The sequence below is a fragment of the Lutra lutra genome, chromosome 1, assembly GCF_902655055.1.
Source record: "Lutra lutra chromosome 1, mLutLut1.2, whole genome shotgun sequence".
Taxonomy (NCBI): domain Eukaryota; kingdom Metazoa; phylum Chordata; class Mammalia; order Carnivora; family Mustelidae; genus Lutra; species Lutra lutra.
In genome coordinates this window covers 23,554,761-23,567,091 of record NC_062278.1, presented here as the reverse complement: position 1 = coordinate 23,567,091, position 12,331 = coordinate 23,554,761, and positions in this window count along the sequence as shown.

The following is a 12,331-nucleotide window of genomic DNA, read 5'->3' as shown; positions in this document are numbered from 1 at the left end:
AAATGGGTGCTTATAACTATTTTTGAAATTAGACGCTTGTCCAATGTTTCTTTCAACAAACTACTCCTAGCCTATATGGACCTGTTCCCCCTCTCCTACCCTATGTTTATAAAAGCAATTACATCTAAGATTTCATTTTCTCTTTCAAATTGTAGGACCCATTGTATTCTGATGTTAATACTAGTAAAGAATTTTGCTCTGTTGGCTCTGCAAAGGTCATAGAGATGTCCATGGGTAGAAAAAGAAGAATCTTCAATGCATCTGTGTATAGTTTTGAGGTTATCTGTTTGTTTGTTTTACATCCAATAACATCTATATCTCCTAGAATAATTAGAATATTAAATTACAATTTGCTCCAAAGTCCTATAAAAATATTGTTCTATTTACTACATTATGTCCTTGTATCTATACATTTATTTTTCCAGAATGACTTAATTTATTCCTCTTACAATCATATTGAAGAACAAAGTGATTTTTGAGCCTATAACAAGTCAATGCATAATTCCTAAAGACATCCTCACGTGATTATTTTTTTATCACCTAAGTATAAACTATCTTCCACAGAAATTCAGCAAAGAATTAGGATAAAATATTAATGAAAACCCCAAGGAAAATATATACCAAAATATTACAATAAATAAAATATTGTAATCAAAATATCAAACTGAAATGTCTGACTCCAGATCTCCTGTTCTTAACCATTCTTTTCAGGAAGGATGAGTAAGAAAATGGACTTTCCTTCAAAAAACTTACAGAGCAGTATGAGATGAAGATAATGTGTAGAGGTAAGTGATTCAGGCTATTTACAATTTAGGAAACAGTAATAACTAACTACAGTGGTAACATCAAGACTAATAGTTGTGAAAATAGCAATAACTAATATTTGCTTTGCACATGTATGCAGGGCATTTTACTAAACACTTTCCTAAAATATTTAACTTATTTTTTAAATTTAATCCTTCTAAAATCCATATGAGGCTTACAGATGATAAAATGGAGAAAAGATAATGTAGTTTGCTGAAAGTCGTAACTGTGGTAAGTGATGAAGACAGCCAGTATATTTTTTTTTTAACAGAATATTGATCTTAGGCAGGGGAAATATCTATCTTTATCACGTTTTTCCTCAAGAGTTCATATTTGGTTGGGCAAACCACCCTTTTATGTGTAATTATTTTTTTTCTAGTAGAGAAAAACAAGAATTCATGAACTTGTGGAATGCTTTAGACACAGGCTATCACCATAAGTATAAGGAAATTCTTCTGATCTTGCCACACACACACACACACACACACACACACACACACACACGCACACACACACTCACTCACTCATTCAGAGTGTTAATTTTATGGGTTAACTTGCCTGGACACAAGATGACCAGATTAATCATAATTTCTAGATTTGTCTGTCAGAATGAGATTTACATTGGAATCTGTGAACTCAACTCAGCAAAGTGGACTATCCTCCCCAATGTGGGTGGTCATCATGGGATCCAATGAGGACCTGAATAAAACAAAAAGGCTGAGGAAGAAGGGATTAATTCCTTTTCTTTTCCTGCGTCGCTGGTGAAGTGGGACTTCTCATTTCATCTCTGACCTGGACCTGCAGACTAGAATTTACACCATCAGTTTCCTAGTTTGCAGACTCAGACTGAGTGATAGTACTGGCTTTCCTGGGCCTCCAAGTACACACAGCCGATCATGAGACTTTTCAGCTTCCACAATCATGTGAGCCAATCCCTCATGTCTAATCTGTATCTATCAGCTACCTCTTTGTCTGCTCTTCCATCTCTTATTGATTCTATTTCTCTGCAGAATCTTTACTAATACTTTCAGGCACACATACAACATAGCAACACACAGAGACACACGTTTGGGATGGATTCTTATATCTCCACACTTGAAGACTTTAATTTTTAATGTGTAGCACCTACCAAAGTGACATTCAATAAATACAAGTGCAGATAGAAAAAGGCAGCTGAAGACCAAACATAACTCAGTCAAGACTAAAACACCCTCAGTGACTCTATGAATTGCAGGTTTGTGATGCTCATCACATACACTTTCCCCTTAAATGTTTTGGAATCTTCTTTTAAAGATTTTATTTATTTATTTGTCAGGGAAAGATAATGAGAGAGAGCATAAGCAGGGGGAGCTGCAGAGGGAGAGGGAGAAGTGGGCTCCCTGCTGAGTAAGGAACCCGTTGTGGATTCAATCCCAGGACCCTGAGATCATGACCTAAGCCGAAGACAGAGGCTTAATCAACTGAGCCACCTTGGCGCTCAAATGTTTTGGAATTTGTTCTGAAAATATGCAGATAATATAGGCTACAAAAATTTCTTTAACAGGCAAGTGTTTAACGTGATCCAGTGCATTTTAGGTCCTGTTTCAGTTTTAGTTGTCTTGTGTAATGTTAGAGAAGGAACTACTATTTTTTTCTTTCTTATGAGAGATCTATGACAACTGTATTTTGAACTGCTTCTTTCTTACTGTTAGAAATGCTTTTTTTGTCTTAAAGAGGAGTTATAACTTCCCTTTCCTATTCTAAAGGTACAGACTTTGATGCACTGTTAGTTAGGGCAGATCTTTCAGAAGTGGAGCTTTCTTTTGAACAAGCACGAGCTGAAGGGGCATGACCATGTGTCCTTTCGAAAAATGGTCAGATATGCAGCTGATGGTTTTCATTTTAGTGGTCCAGCTCTGCAGCTCTTCCTTAGAAAATTATTCTCTGAAAGCTTGACTGATTGTTACTTTTTATTTATCTCACCCTAATTCAATAGAATTCTAAGAGTATTTACTCTCTTCTCCACGAGGTTAAATAAAGCAGACCTTATATTAACTGCACATGTCTAGGAAAATATCAAGTAAGCACAATCCATGAAAATTAAGACTAAACATCTTGTTTTAAAGTATATGTAAATAGTTATTGGAGTCAGTATATACTTAGGCCCCCAAAAAATCTCTAAATAATTTTGTCTCTGGTTTAATTTGTAATTGCAATTAAAAATAATGGTTGTTCTCCATAGCATCCCACTTAATAGCCTCACTTTTTCTTTTATACTAGAGAGAAGCGAAGAGAGAAATCCTGTTTTACAAAATGAGCTACCAAATGCCAGCTTCTCCACACTGTATACTCTTGTCACCTTCGTATGCTGGGAGTGATGTGAGCAGCAGTGGTTTAAGAAATGTTAATACAATTACATTTCATTTTCAAGTACATTTTACAGTTCTTTGTGGGGACAAGTTTTTCTTATTTGAAAATGCTTGAAAAAGCCAGGCTGGCCAAAATGGTAAAGGTTCATTGATAATAAAACAATGTAAAGAACACCTGCAGATCTATGGCAAAAAAGGGTAGGGAGGGAGGAAGAAAAAATTAAGAATTTTACAGAGAAGGTTTTAGTGTGGAGTTTTAATTTGGAAGCAATAAATGTCATACTTTCAAGCAAGGATTAATTTTATTACAAGATTTTTACACATAGTAATTTCTTTCCTGACTAGAAAATATGAATATAATAATTATATAAAAGTAAAAACATACAAATAAAACTCCCATTTCATAAGCAGATTTCAGAATCCTTCAACATACAAGACATTTCTTTACCTATTACATATAAACTAATCTGACCTTTCTAACCTCTCAATGAATGTTCTTCATATTCTTATCTAATTCATGCCCCTAATTTAGTCCTAATATGAGTTGAGTCCTAATATGAGTTTACCATGTTAGAAAGTCAGTTGTTTTTTTACTGGTGTTGTTTTATTTTTGTTTGTTTGTTTGTTTATTTTGTTTTCGTGACCAGCCATGCAGAGTAAACTGTCTATGAAATATGTCTTACATTTAAAACTTCAGATTGAAATTTACTAAGGAATAATAGAATCTTAGCAGAATAGCTTTGGAATATATATTTATTCTTCTTATCAAGGTCAATTTTCTCAAGGTCTTATGAACAGATGAAATTCAACTTACAATGGCACAGACAGAAAGTTATCCTATTTTTTGAGATTTTGTTATTCAATTTTTGAACAGGCACAAATGTACATGGAATAAAAATCAAAGGCACAAAAAGGTCTACAGAAAATATTGAATTCCCCTTATTTATATCCTACAGCCTCCCGGTTCTAGTATCTGAGATAACTATTATTACCAATTCTTTATTATTTTACTTGAGATAGGATGGGATTATATAAACCTAAATACGATCTTATTTTACATGCTTTTTAAAACCTAGAATCATAGCTTAGATATTGTTTGTTATCAATATATAAAGACCTATTTCATTTGTTTGAAAGGAAACATCCTACTCTGTTAAAATGATGTTCTTTAATGTGCTCAGCCATTCTTTACAGAGAAGCATTTAAATGTTTCTCAAATTATTTCCCTTTAGAGACAAGGTTGCAGTGAATCTTTCCCAATTTGGGTTCCACCAGAAACAGAACCTAAGAAAAGTTCTTAAGTCAAATAGTTTGTTTGATAGGGATGCCAGAAACACAGGACAAGAAGTAACAAAAAAGAATCCATGTTTTAGAAAACTGGTTGTTGTGGGCCATTGAAACTCAGTCTTGCTGGGAACTCTGGTGCAGGGAGTAGAACACTCCTTAGTTATTCCAAATCAGGGGCTGGGAAGCCATAGCATAACTCCTCATCCAGCCCATCACCTTATCTCTCTAGCACTTTTGGATTTCCTTATATATGGTCTGAGCATGCTCTTAAAGATGTAGAGAAGATATAAAGAAGAACTGAAATGATCTTCAACATTATTCTTATTGATACCTTTTTGTACAAGGACTGGGGGTATGTCTGCTTTTAGTTCGCAAATGACCAATATACCAGCAATGTGTGAATCTTTCACACATATTTTCCACCTATAAAATTTTATGATATTTGACACCATATTTGTATATTTATGATATTTGACATGTTTTCTAATAACTCAAAAAAATAATGGTATTTTACTTCTGTTTTGGTTTTCTATAGTTCCATTAAGGTTAAGATTAAGCTTTAAAAAAAAAAAAAAGCAGCCTGAGTCATTTTATTTGACTTTCTATGAACTATATATTCACATACTTACCAATTTTAAAAATCACATCATTGATCTTTATCGTTTATGACAAGATCACCACATATTGAAGAAATAAAGTATTTGTTATATAAGTATTATATTTGATAGGATGTACTCAAGTATTTTTAGTTTCAGGTATTTAATACTGTGCAGAAAAATTGGATGATTTTTCAGAAATTGATAAGTTCATGGAAATTTTTCAGTTTTGGACAGAAATAATCAAATCTATACTATAGAAAGTCTTTTTTTTTAAGACTTTATTTATTTATTTGACAGACAGAGATTATAAGTAGGCAGAGAGGCAGGCAGAGAGAGAAGAGGAAGCAGGCTCCCTGCTGAGCAGAGCCCGATGTGGGGCTCGATCCCAGGACTCTGAGATCATGACCTGAGCCGAAGGCAGAGGCTTTAACCCACTGAGCCACCCAGGCGCCCTATACTATAGAAAGTCTTATCAATTCAAATTGTCTCCAACTTCCATGATTCTTTAATATACAATAAGATTTTCCATGCTATAATTTTTAATATTAAAAATATTTAGCAATTTAACAGCATGCTATTATAGTAAAGGCCTATAAGCAGGACGAAAGCATAAATATCACTGGAGACAAACTCAATACAACAAAAGAAAAGAGGATGGATAGAGGGTTGTGGCCTACAGAAACCCTTAGAAATCTCCATGAAACTTATAAGAATTCAACCATGGCTTGGTTGGAATAACATTTAATGATCAGGAAAAAGTTAATTAGGGCATTTCTGGTCTAGGAATGACATGAGCAAACCATGGCACTAGAGATAAATATTTTGTGTCTCTGGATCAGTGAGAAGACCAGTATTGACCGATCTTGACTATATTTATGTTTTGGGCAAGAAAAGGTCGTTGGAGATTCTAGGGTCAGGCAAGAGAAAGGCGACTAAAGAAAAGCTTCTCAACTCTAACCTGGGATATGTATACAGTTATGATGAGTTATACTCATCAGATAATGATGAGTAAAGTTTGGCAAATAATCTGTTTGAAAGAATCACTGAAGCTCAAGTTGCTCTGTAATACACATACAAAACAATAAAATTGGTGCCTTTTGAGAACCAAGAACCATCATAAAGGAGCACATATGGAGATGATCACTGTATAACTGTATTTTCCAGCATTACTTGCAAGGAGTACTTGAAGAACATACTCATAGAAGAGAAGAATATTAAATATATATTTGTCAGCCTTTAATTATTTCAGTATCTCATTGTAAGTGGAAGAAACTTGTTAAAATTTTAATACCAAAGCTTAGATTTAGTACCTTTATACTGCTTTGTTTTTGCAGACAAAGAAGTGCAAAACTTTATAACGCAGATTTTGAGATGAATGGTTTTTGAATCTATTTTGCCTCTACAACATCCGATCTGCAGTGAGATTTTAGGAAAATTTTAGTAAGCTCTTTTTATTAGAAGATGAAATATTAACTAGAACATTAAAGGAAACCATAGTACTCCTCCCCTGACAAGAGGCAGAAGTCAACCACATTGGTCCTAAATGGCTAAATGAACAGATCCCCTTTTCTTTACTGAAGTAGCCGTGACTGACATTAACTCCTCTTGCCTTAAAACAAAATCATGGAGATGTGATTTCCAGGGAATCTCAATTTGCTGTCTCATTAATTCTCATTTTTATTTGATGAGTTCCTAGGAACTAGTTCCTCTGCTCTGTTCAACAATACTATTCTCACTTTTGTTTGGCACTAGTGTTAGCACTTAAAACTTTATACCACATGAGCATTGATGAATGCTCATGGAAATAAATCAATTCATCAGACCTGTAGCAATTGGATACTCAGCAGCAATTTTCTCTGTGGAAAACTAATGGGTTTGGTAACGAAGGACTACAAGAGACAATGTAATGAGATTTACAGTTTATTTTTCTCATTCAACCCATGACTTCTCTTGACATAGAAGTCACAATATTGAGAGACAGTGTTTAATATAAAATTGACTTTATCATAATATCGTATGGATACTCAGGTCAAAGTTCTATTGACAATGCAATAATTGGAGAGAAACAGTGATAAGATTTCTTTATTTCTAGATAATAAACTTCATAAACTTGAATTAAGAGATATTACAGAGCTAATATACATCACTTAAAATCAAACAGTTGTAGGCAATTAGTTTGATATCAAATAAGATCGAAGAACTTTTATACAATCCTGGTATGACACATATTGTTTAGTAATCATCAAACCCATTTTCTCTTCTTTCTGGGCAAGCTGACAAGTTTCCTGCTTTTCTTATAGTTAAGAAGAGTAATATGACTAAGTTCGAGCCAATGGGATGAGATCTGATGTGACACACCAATAAACTTCCCACAGAGTATCAGCCATGGACACACTTCCATCCCTTCATCATGACCTTGGTCCTGATACACTTTCATTTGCTTCTTTTTTCTCTTATGACATAGCTATCAGCAGCCGATGAGGCAGATGTGCAGTGATACTCATCCCCAGTGAAGATTCAGCAGCACTCTCCTGGGTAAATTCCTAGTGAGTCCACCCCAGTTATCCCAGAGGTCATTTTAGATGCTTCACTCATCTGTACCTTAGAGGTGTGTTTCCTGTTTGCCTCTTCCGACCTCAGTTTTCCAACTGCCTGTACCAAGAAGGTATGTTACTTGCTTACCAGTCTTGGCTGTGGTTCCCTGCCCACCAGACTCAGCCACCTATACCCCAGAAGTATGTTTTCCTGTTTGGCCAGCAACTGTAAACTAGTTCTGGCCTAGAGCAAGTCAAATTCTCCATTATCCAGTAGGGCTGCAACCATACTGTCTCCAATGAGATATGAACTCCAGACTTGACAAGGGGCCCATCTTCCAAGTTTGTCCCTTCTTTGGGTCTCTCCCTCTGCCAGAGGATATTCTTTGGAATTTTCTTTACCCTTTGTAGTGAATAATTAATTATATATTACATACCCTGTTCAGATTACTCTGTGGTTTCTGTCTCCTAATTAGGCTCTATTGATACAGTAGGATTAAGTATCTAATTAAGTATTCCATTTTCTAAAATACCCAAACACAATTCTACACAATCCCCCAATTGGCAGCAAACATATCTTTTCTCTACAGATAGGAAATTGCCAAATTCTCCACTGGGATATCTAATGAGCTCCAAAGACACAAAGACCCTGATAGGTGCGTTTCCCCAACTAAATAGGCCAATCACATTACCCTAGAGTGAGGCTCTCAGAAGACAAGATACATCCACAAGCTCAGAGTTTAAAATCCGTTATTTATCCCTCACTTTAAATGCAAGCAAACAATGAAGGATTACCAGATATCTGAGGGAAACCTCTAAAGGAAAGAGAATAAAACAAAAAGAAAGCAATTTGGATGAAGTAGAAATTATTCAAAGAATGGAAAGGCTTGAAAAAAAATAACATTGATAGCAGAGTCAAAAGATATTGCATTGCAACCATGCAACAAAGTTATTATTTAAAAGATAAAAAGACACTCTGATAATTGAACCAACCATAGAAAATTAGAGCAGGGATGGCAGAATTAATAAAAGTAACAGATATATTAGCATATAAAGTTGGAGAAATCTCCTTGAAAGAGAGCAAATTATAAAAATAAGGAACATAAGGAGATGGTATGATAATTAGAGGTCTACTCCAGGAAACCCAATAGCTGCATATATGCTATTTCTGGGGAAAAACAAAACAAAACAAACAAACAACAACAAAAACCCAAGAATAAAAGAACCAGAATATCACACATAAAATAATTAAAACAAAATTTTCCCCAAACAAATACATAATTTGGCATGCCCAGCACATGTTTGAAAGTAAAATCACATCAAAGCATATGAAATTTCAGATCATTATGGACAAAGAGAAAATTCTATAAGATGTGGGAAAAAATAGTAACATACAAATGATAAGGAAACACAATGGCTACAGTTTCCTTCATTGTTACACCAGAAGCCAAAAGCAATGAGACAGTGCCCTCAAAATGTTGAATCAAAATTATCTTCAACTGAGAATATTTTTGAAAACATTAATACCCCAACATGCATCAGGAAGGAATGACATTTTTATCTAACATCCTCAAATTTTTTTTTTTTTACGATTTGCCCTTTTTTAGATGGTTCTGACAAATGTTTTCCACTAAAACAAAGGAACAAAGGAAAGAAAAGGCTACCTTAGGATACATAAACTAGAGATCTAATGGAGGCCCCAGGAAATTTCAAGATGCCAGCTGTGCAGTTTTTGTAGAGAACAACTAGTCCAGAACAGACCAGCCCAAGTGTTCCAAGAGAGGACTTTAAAAAGATGAAATTGATGGAATATGTGATGATTTCCATGTTTTAAGAAGTGATTTTGACATAAGTGGGTGTAGTAGAAAGTATACTTTGAAAACTGAGTGAAAAAAAATAAAGAAGGGTACTAAAAAATTACAGGAATAATGGGAAAATGTTTAGTAAAAAGTCAAAGTAAGCATTCTTTGCTACATAGTTATTTAGGAATAAGATTTGCTTTGTGTTCATAAAGTAAACATTGGTCTACCACAAATTATCATGTAATTGAATTGAAAGGATGAGAGCATTAAAGTAGGTGTTGGGAGGGAAACATGGAATTAATTCTTCATCTTCTACGTTGGAAATCAGTAATATTTAAACCTAAGAAAATCAAAATACAATCACATAATTTAGACATAAAGAGATGTAGTCAAAAAAATAGGGAGCTAAATGAAATGAGACCTTAGAAGAGAGGGACAGAGGGAGTGGGTGGCAGAGACGACTTTTTTCATAAGAAATTTTATAGTTATTTTACTTTTAAACTGTATGTATAAAATAATTGCCATAAGACAGTTTAAAGTATTAGTGTCACTGTTTTAATGGATTGAATTTTAAAAGCATGTATTAGCTACCTTTTTAGTTTATTTTATTTTTCTTTTTTTCATAAATTATGTAGTAGTGGTTTAGAGAAATGAAGCTTTGATTATGTTGATAAACTAACTTGAAATACCATGTAAAATGAAATATTGAGAGAAAAATATGTGTGGTATAGGGACATTTTTGTTATTTACTATAAACCTTTTCTCTATAATGCAAATAAAAATTTATTTAGAGCATGAGGTTCTTTAAAGTGTTATCTGCATGATTAAAAAAACCTCTTAATTTTCCCTAGAAAATATTCAACTTTACTAGAGTTTTAGTTTTTGTAACAAATGTCTCCATCATTTTATTATTGGTGAAATCTAGTTTCTTGATAAACCACATATTGTTTTCAAAGGGTATTCTTTCCAATAAAGATTTCATGTCTTTGCCTAAGTGCTCTGGTTTGAACGAAATGTTGATGGTGTTTCATAAATTGGAACCATAAAGATTCCTTAAGAGTTCAGCTTAATGTGTTTTCATGTCCATTAGATAAGTCAGTAAATAATAATTCTGTAAGGGATTAATGGGCGTAGTGGGTAAACCAGCATACTATTTGCTAATCTCCTGAAATTGCTGATCTAGAATTCTATTTATATATTCTCTCTAAAATTACTCATGTCTTTGAGTTTTTAAGTTGTCTGGCCTATGAATTAGTAGACTGTAGTTGAAAGTTTTATTTTTGGGGGGAGACAATGTCAGGAGGTGATAATTTAAACGTTACAGACATAAATGCTACACTTGGCAAGATACTATTTGATATTGTGTTCCATCTATTTCACTTTTCTTTCAAAAACAATGAAAGGGCTCTCAACGTGTTACTTCAAATTTAAATGTGACTGTAGACTAAAAAAATAAAGAGGTAGTTTAACTGAATTCACTTTTATATGTTACACTTAACTTATGAAATGGACCTAATTAAGATGACTATAGGAAAACAAAAGGTGTGGCTTTTGCCAATTGTTCTCTTTATAGCTTCCTGAACATAAACTTTTTGTCTCTTCCCTGGCTATTTCTTTTCTATCAAGTGGGTATGCAATTATAGCCCCAATCATGTTCTATATTTTGTATAGAACAGTCATGTTCTATATTTCCCTTTCCTAAATTCTGGAAATGACTATCTTATGTAAGTCTGACAAGGATATCTTTTTATAATCTCATTTTAATTTTTCTACCAATCTATGCATTGATAGCACTGATATATAGAACCAAAATATGAGCTTACTCAGCTATCTACACACAAGTTTGGTGTAAACATTTTAATATAATTAACATGGAATACATAATAAATATTTTTCAGAAAACCATACCAATTTGTCCATCAACAGTTTATGAATGCTTATTTCCTATAGTCACAAGACACTGACAGTTATGATATTTAAACATATTTCTAACATGATAGAACAGACCATTGAACCCCAGCATTGTTCTAATTTGTAATATTATACATTTAACCATTATATTCTTAACTTTATTTCAAATGAAGGTTAATATAATGCAAAGTAGAGGTGGTAAAACTGAATCCCAGAAGTAGAACATCAAGTTCAGAGTAGGTAAAAATCTTTCTATACTTACACTGTTTATCATGTCCTAACATAGTATTTGGCATATAAAAATTTCTTTTTATTGCTATCTTCACAATGTTCTGTACATTTCTGAAGATAATGATGTAACACAGAGTTTAATACCATTGAGTCAGAATATGAATTCATAAACTTCTTTAAAGGTTGTTTGATTTCTCTAAAACTCAGCTTCATCTATAAAATGTTATATATAAATATTATATATAATATTTAAAAACTCATGAATATCCTAGATTTATAGGACTGAAGGAAAGTAATAATATGAAAAATTCTGGGCATGATGCCTTAGCCAATGTTGATTAAGACTGGAAGTCATAATATATAGAGTACATGATACTTAAAGCAGAGAAGTATTATTCCAAACATTGGAAAGACAAGCAAATCAAAAAGGAAACAGATATTCCAGATTCCTTCAAGGGACTTCTCTAAGACCAATGGTCATAAATTTCAAAGATTTTAGAATAATAAAATGAAAATGATTCTAGAAATGTGAATTTTTTTACAATTTAAGAGGCCTAAAATATTTCTGCTTTCCTTTTCATTTGATTTATTTAAGAGGTTGGATATGTTTTTGTCAGGAATCTTCAATGCGGATTTCCCATATATGAAAGGAGACTGCGTCAGAGTAACTCCAAGAAATTTTAAGTTGATTATGTTTTTGAAGTCTGCTAAATTCTTTTAAATATCCCTGTACATAGATGTACCCCATATATCAGTTCAGGGTGGAGATGAAGTTGGGAATAGATGGATGTGCGTAACAAATGGCTACATTACAA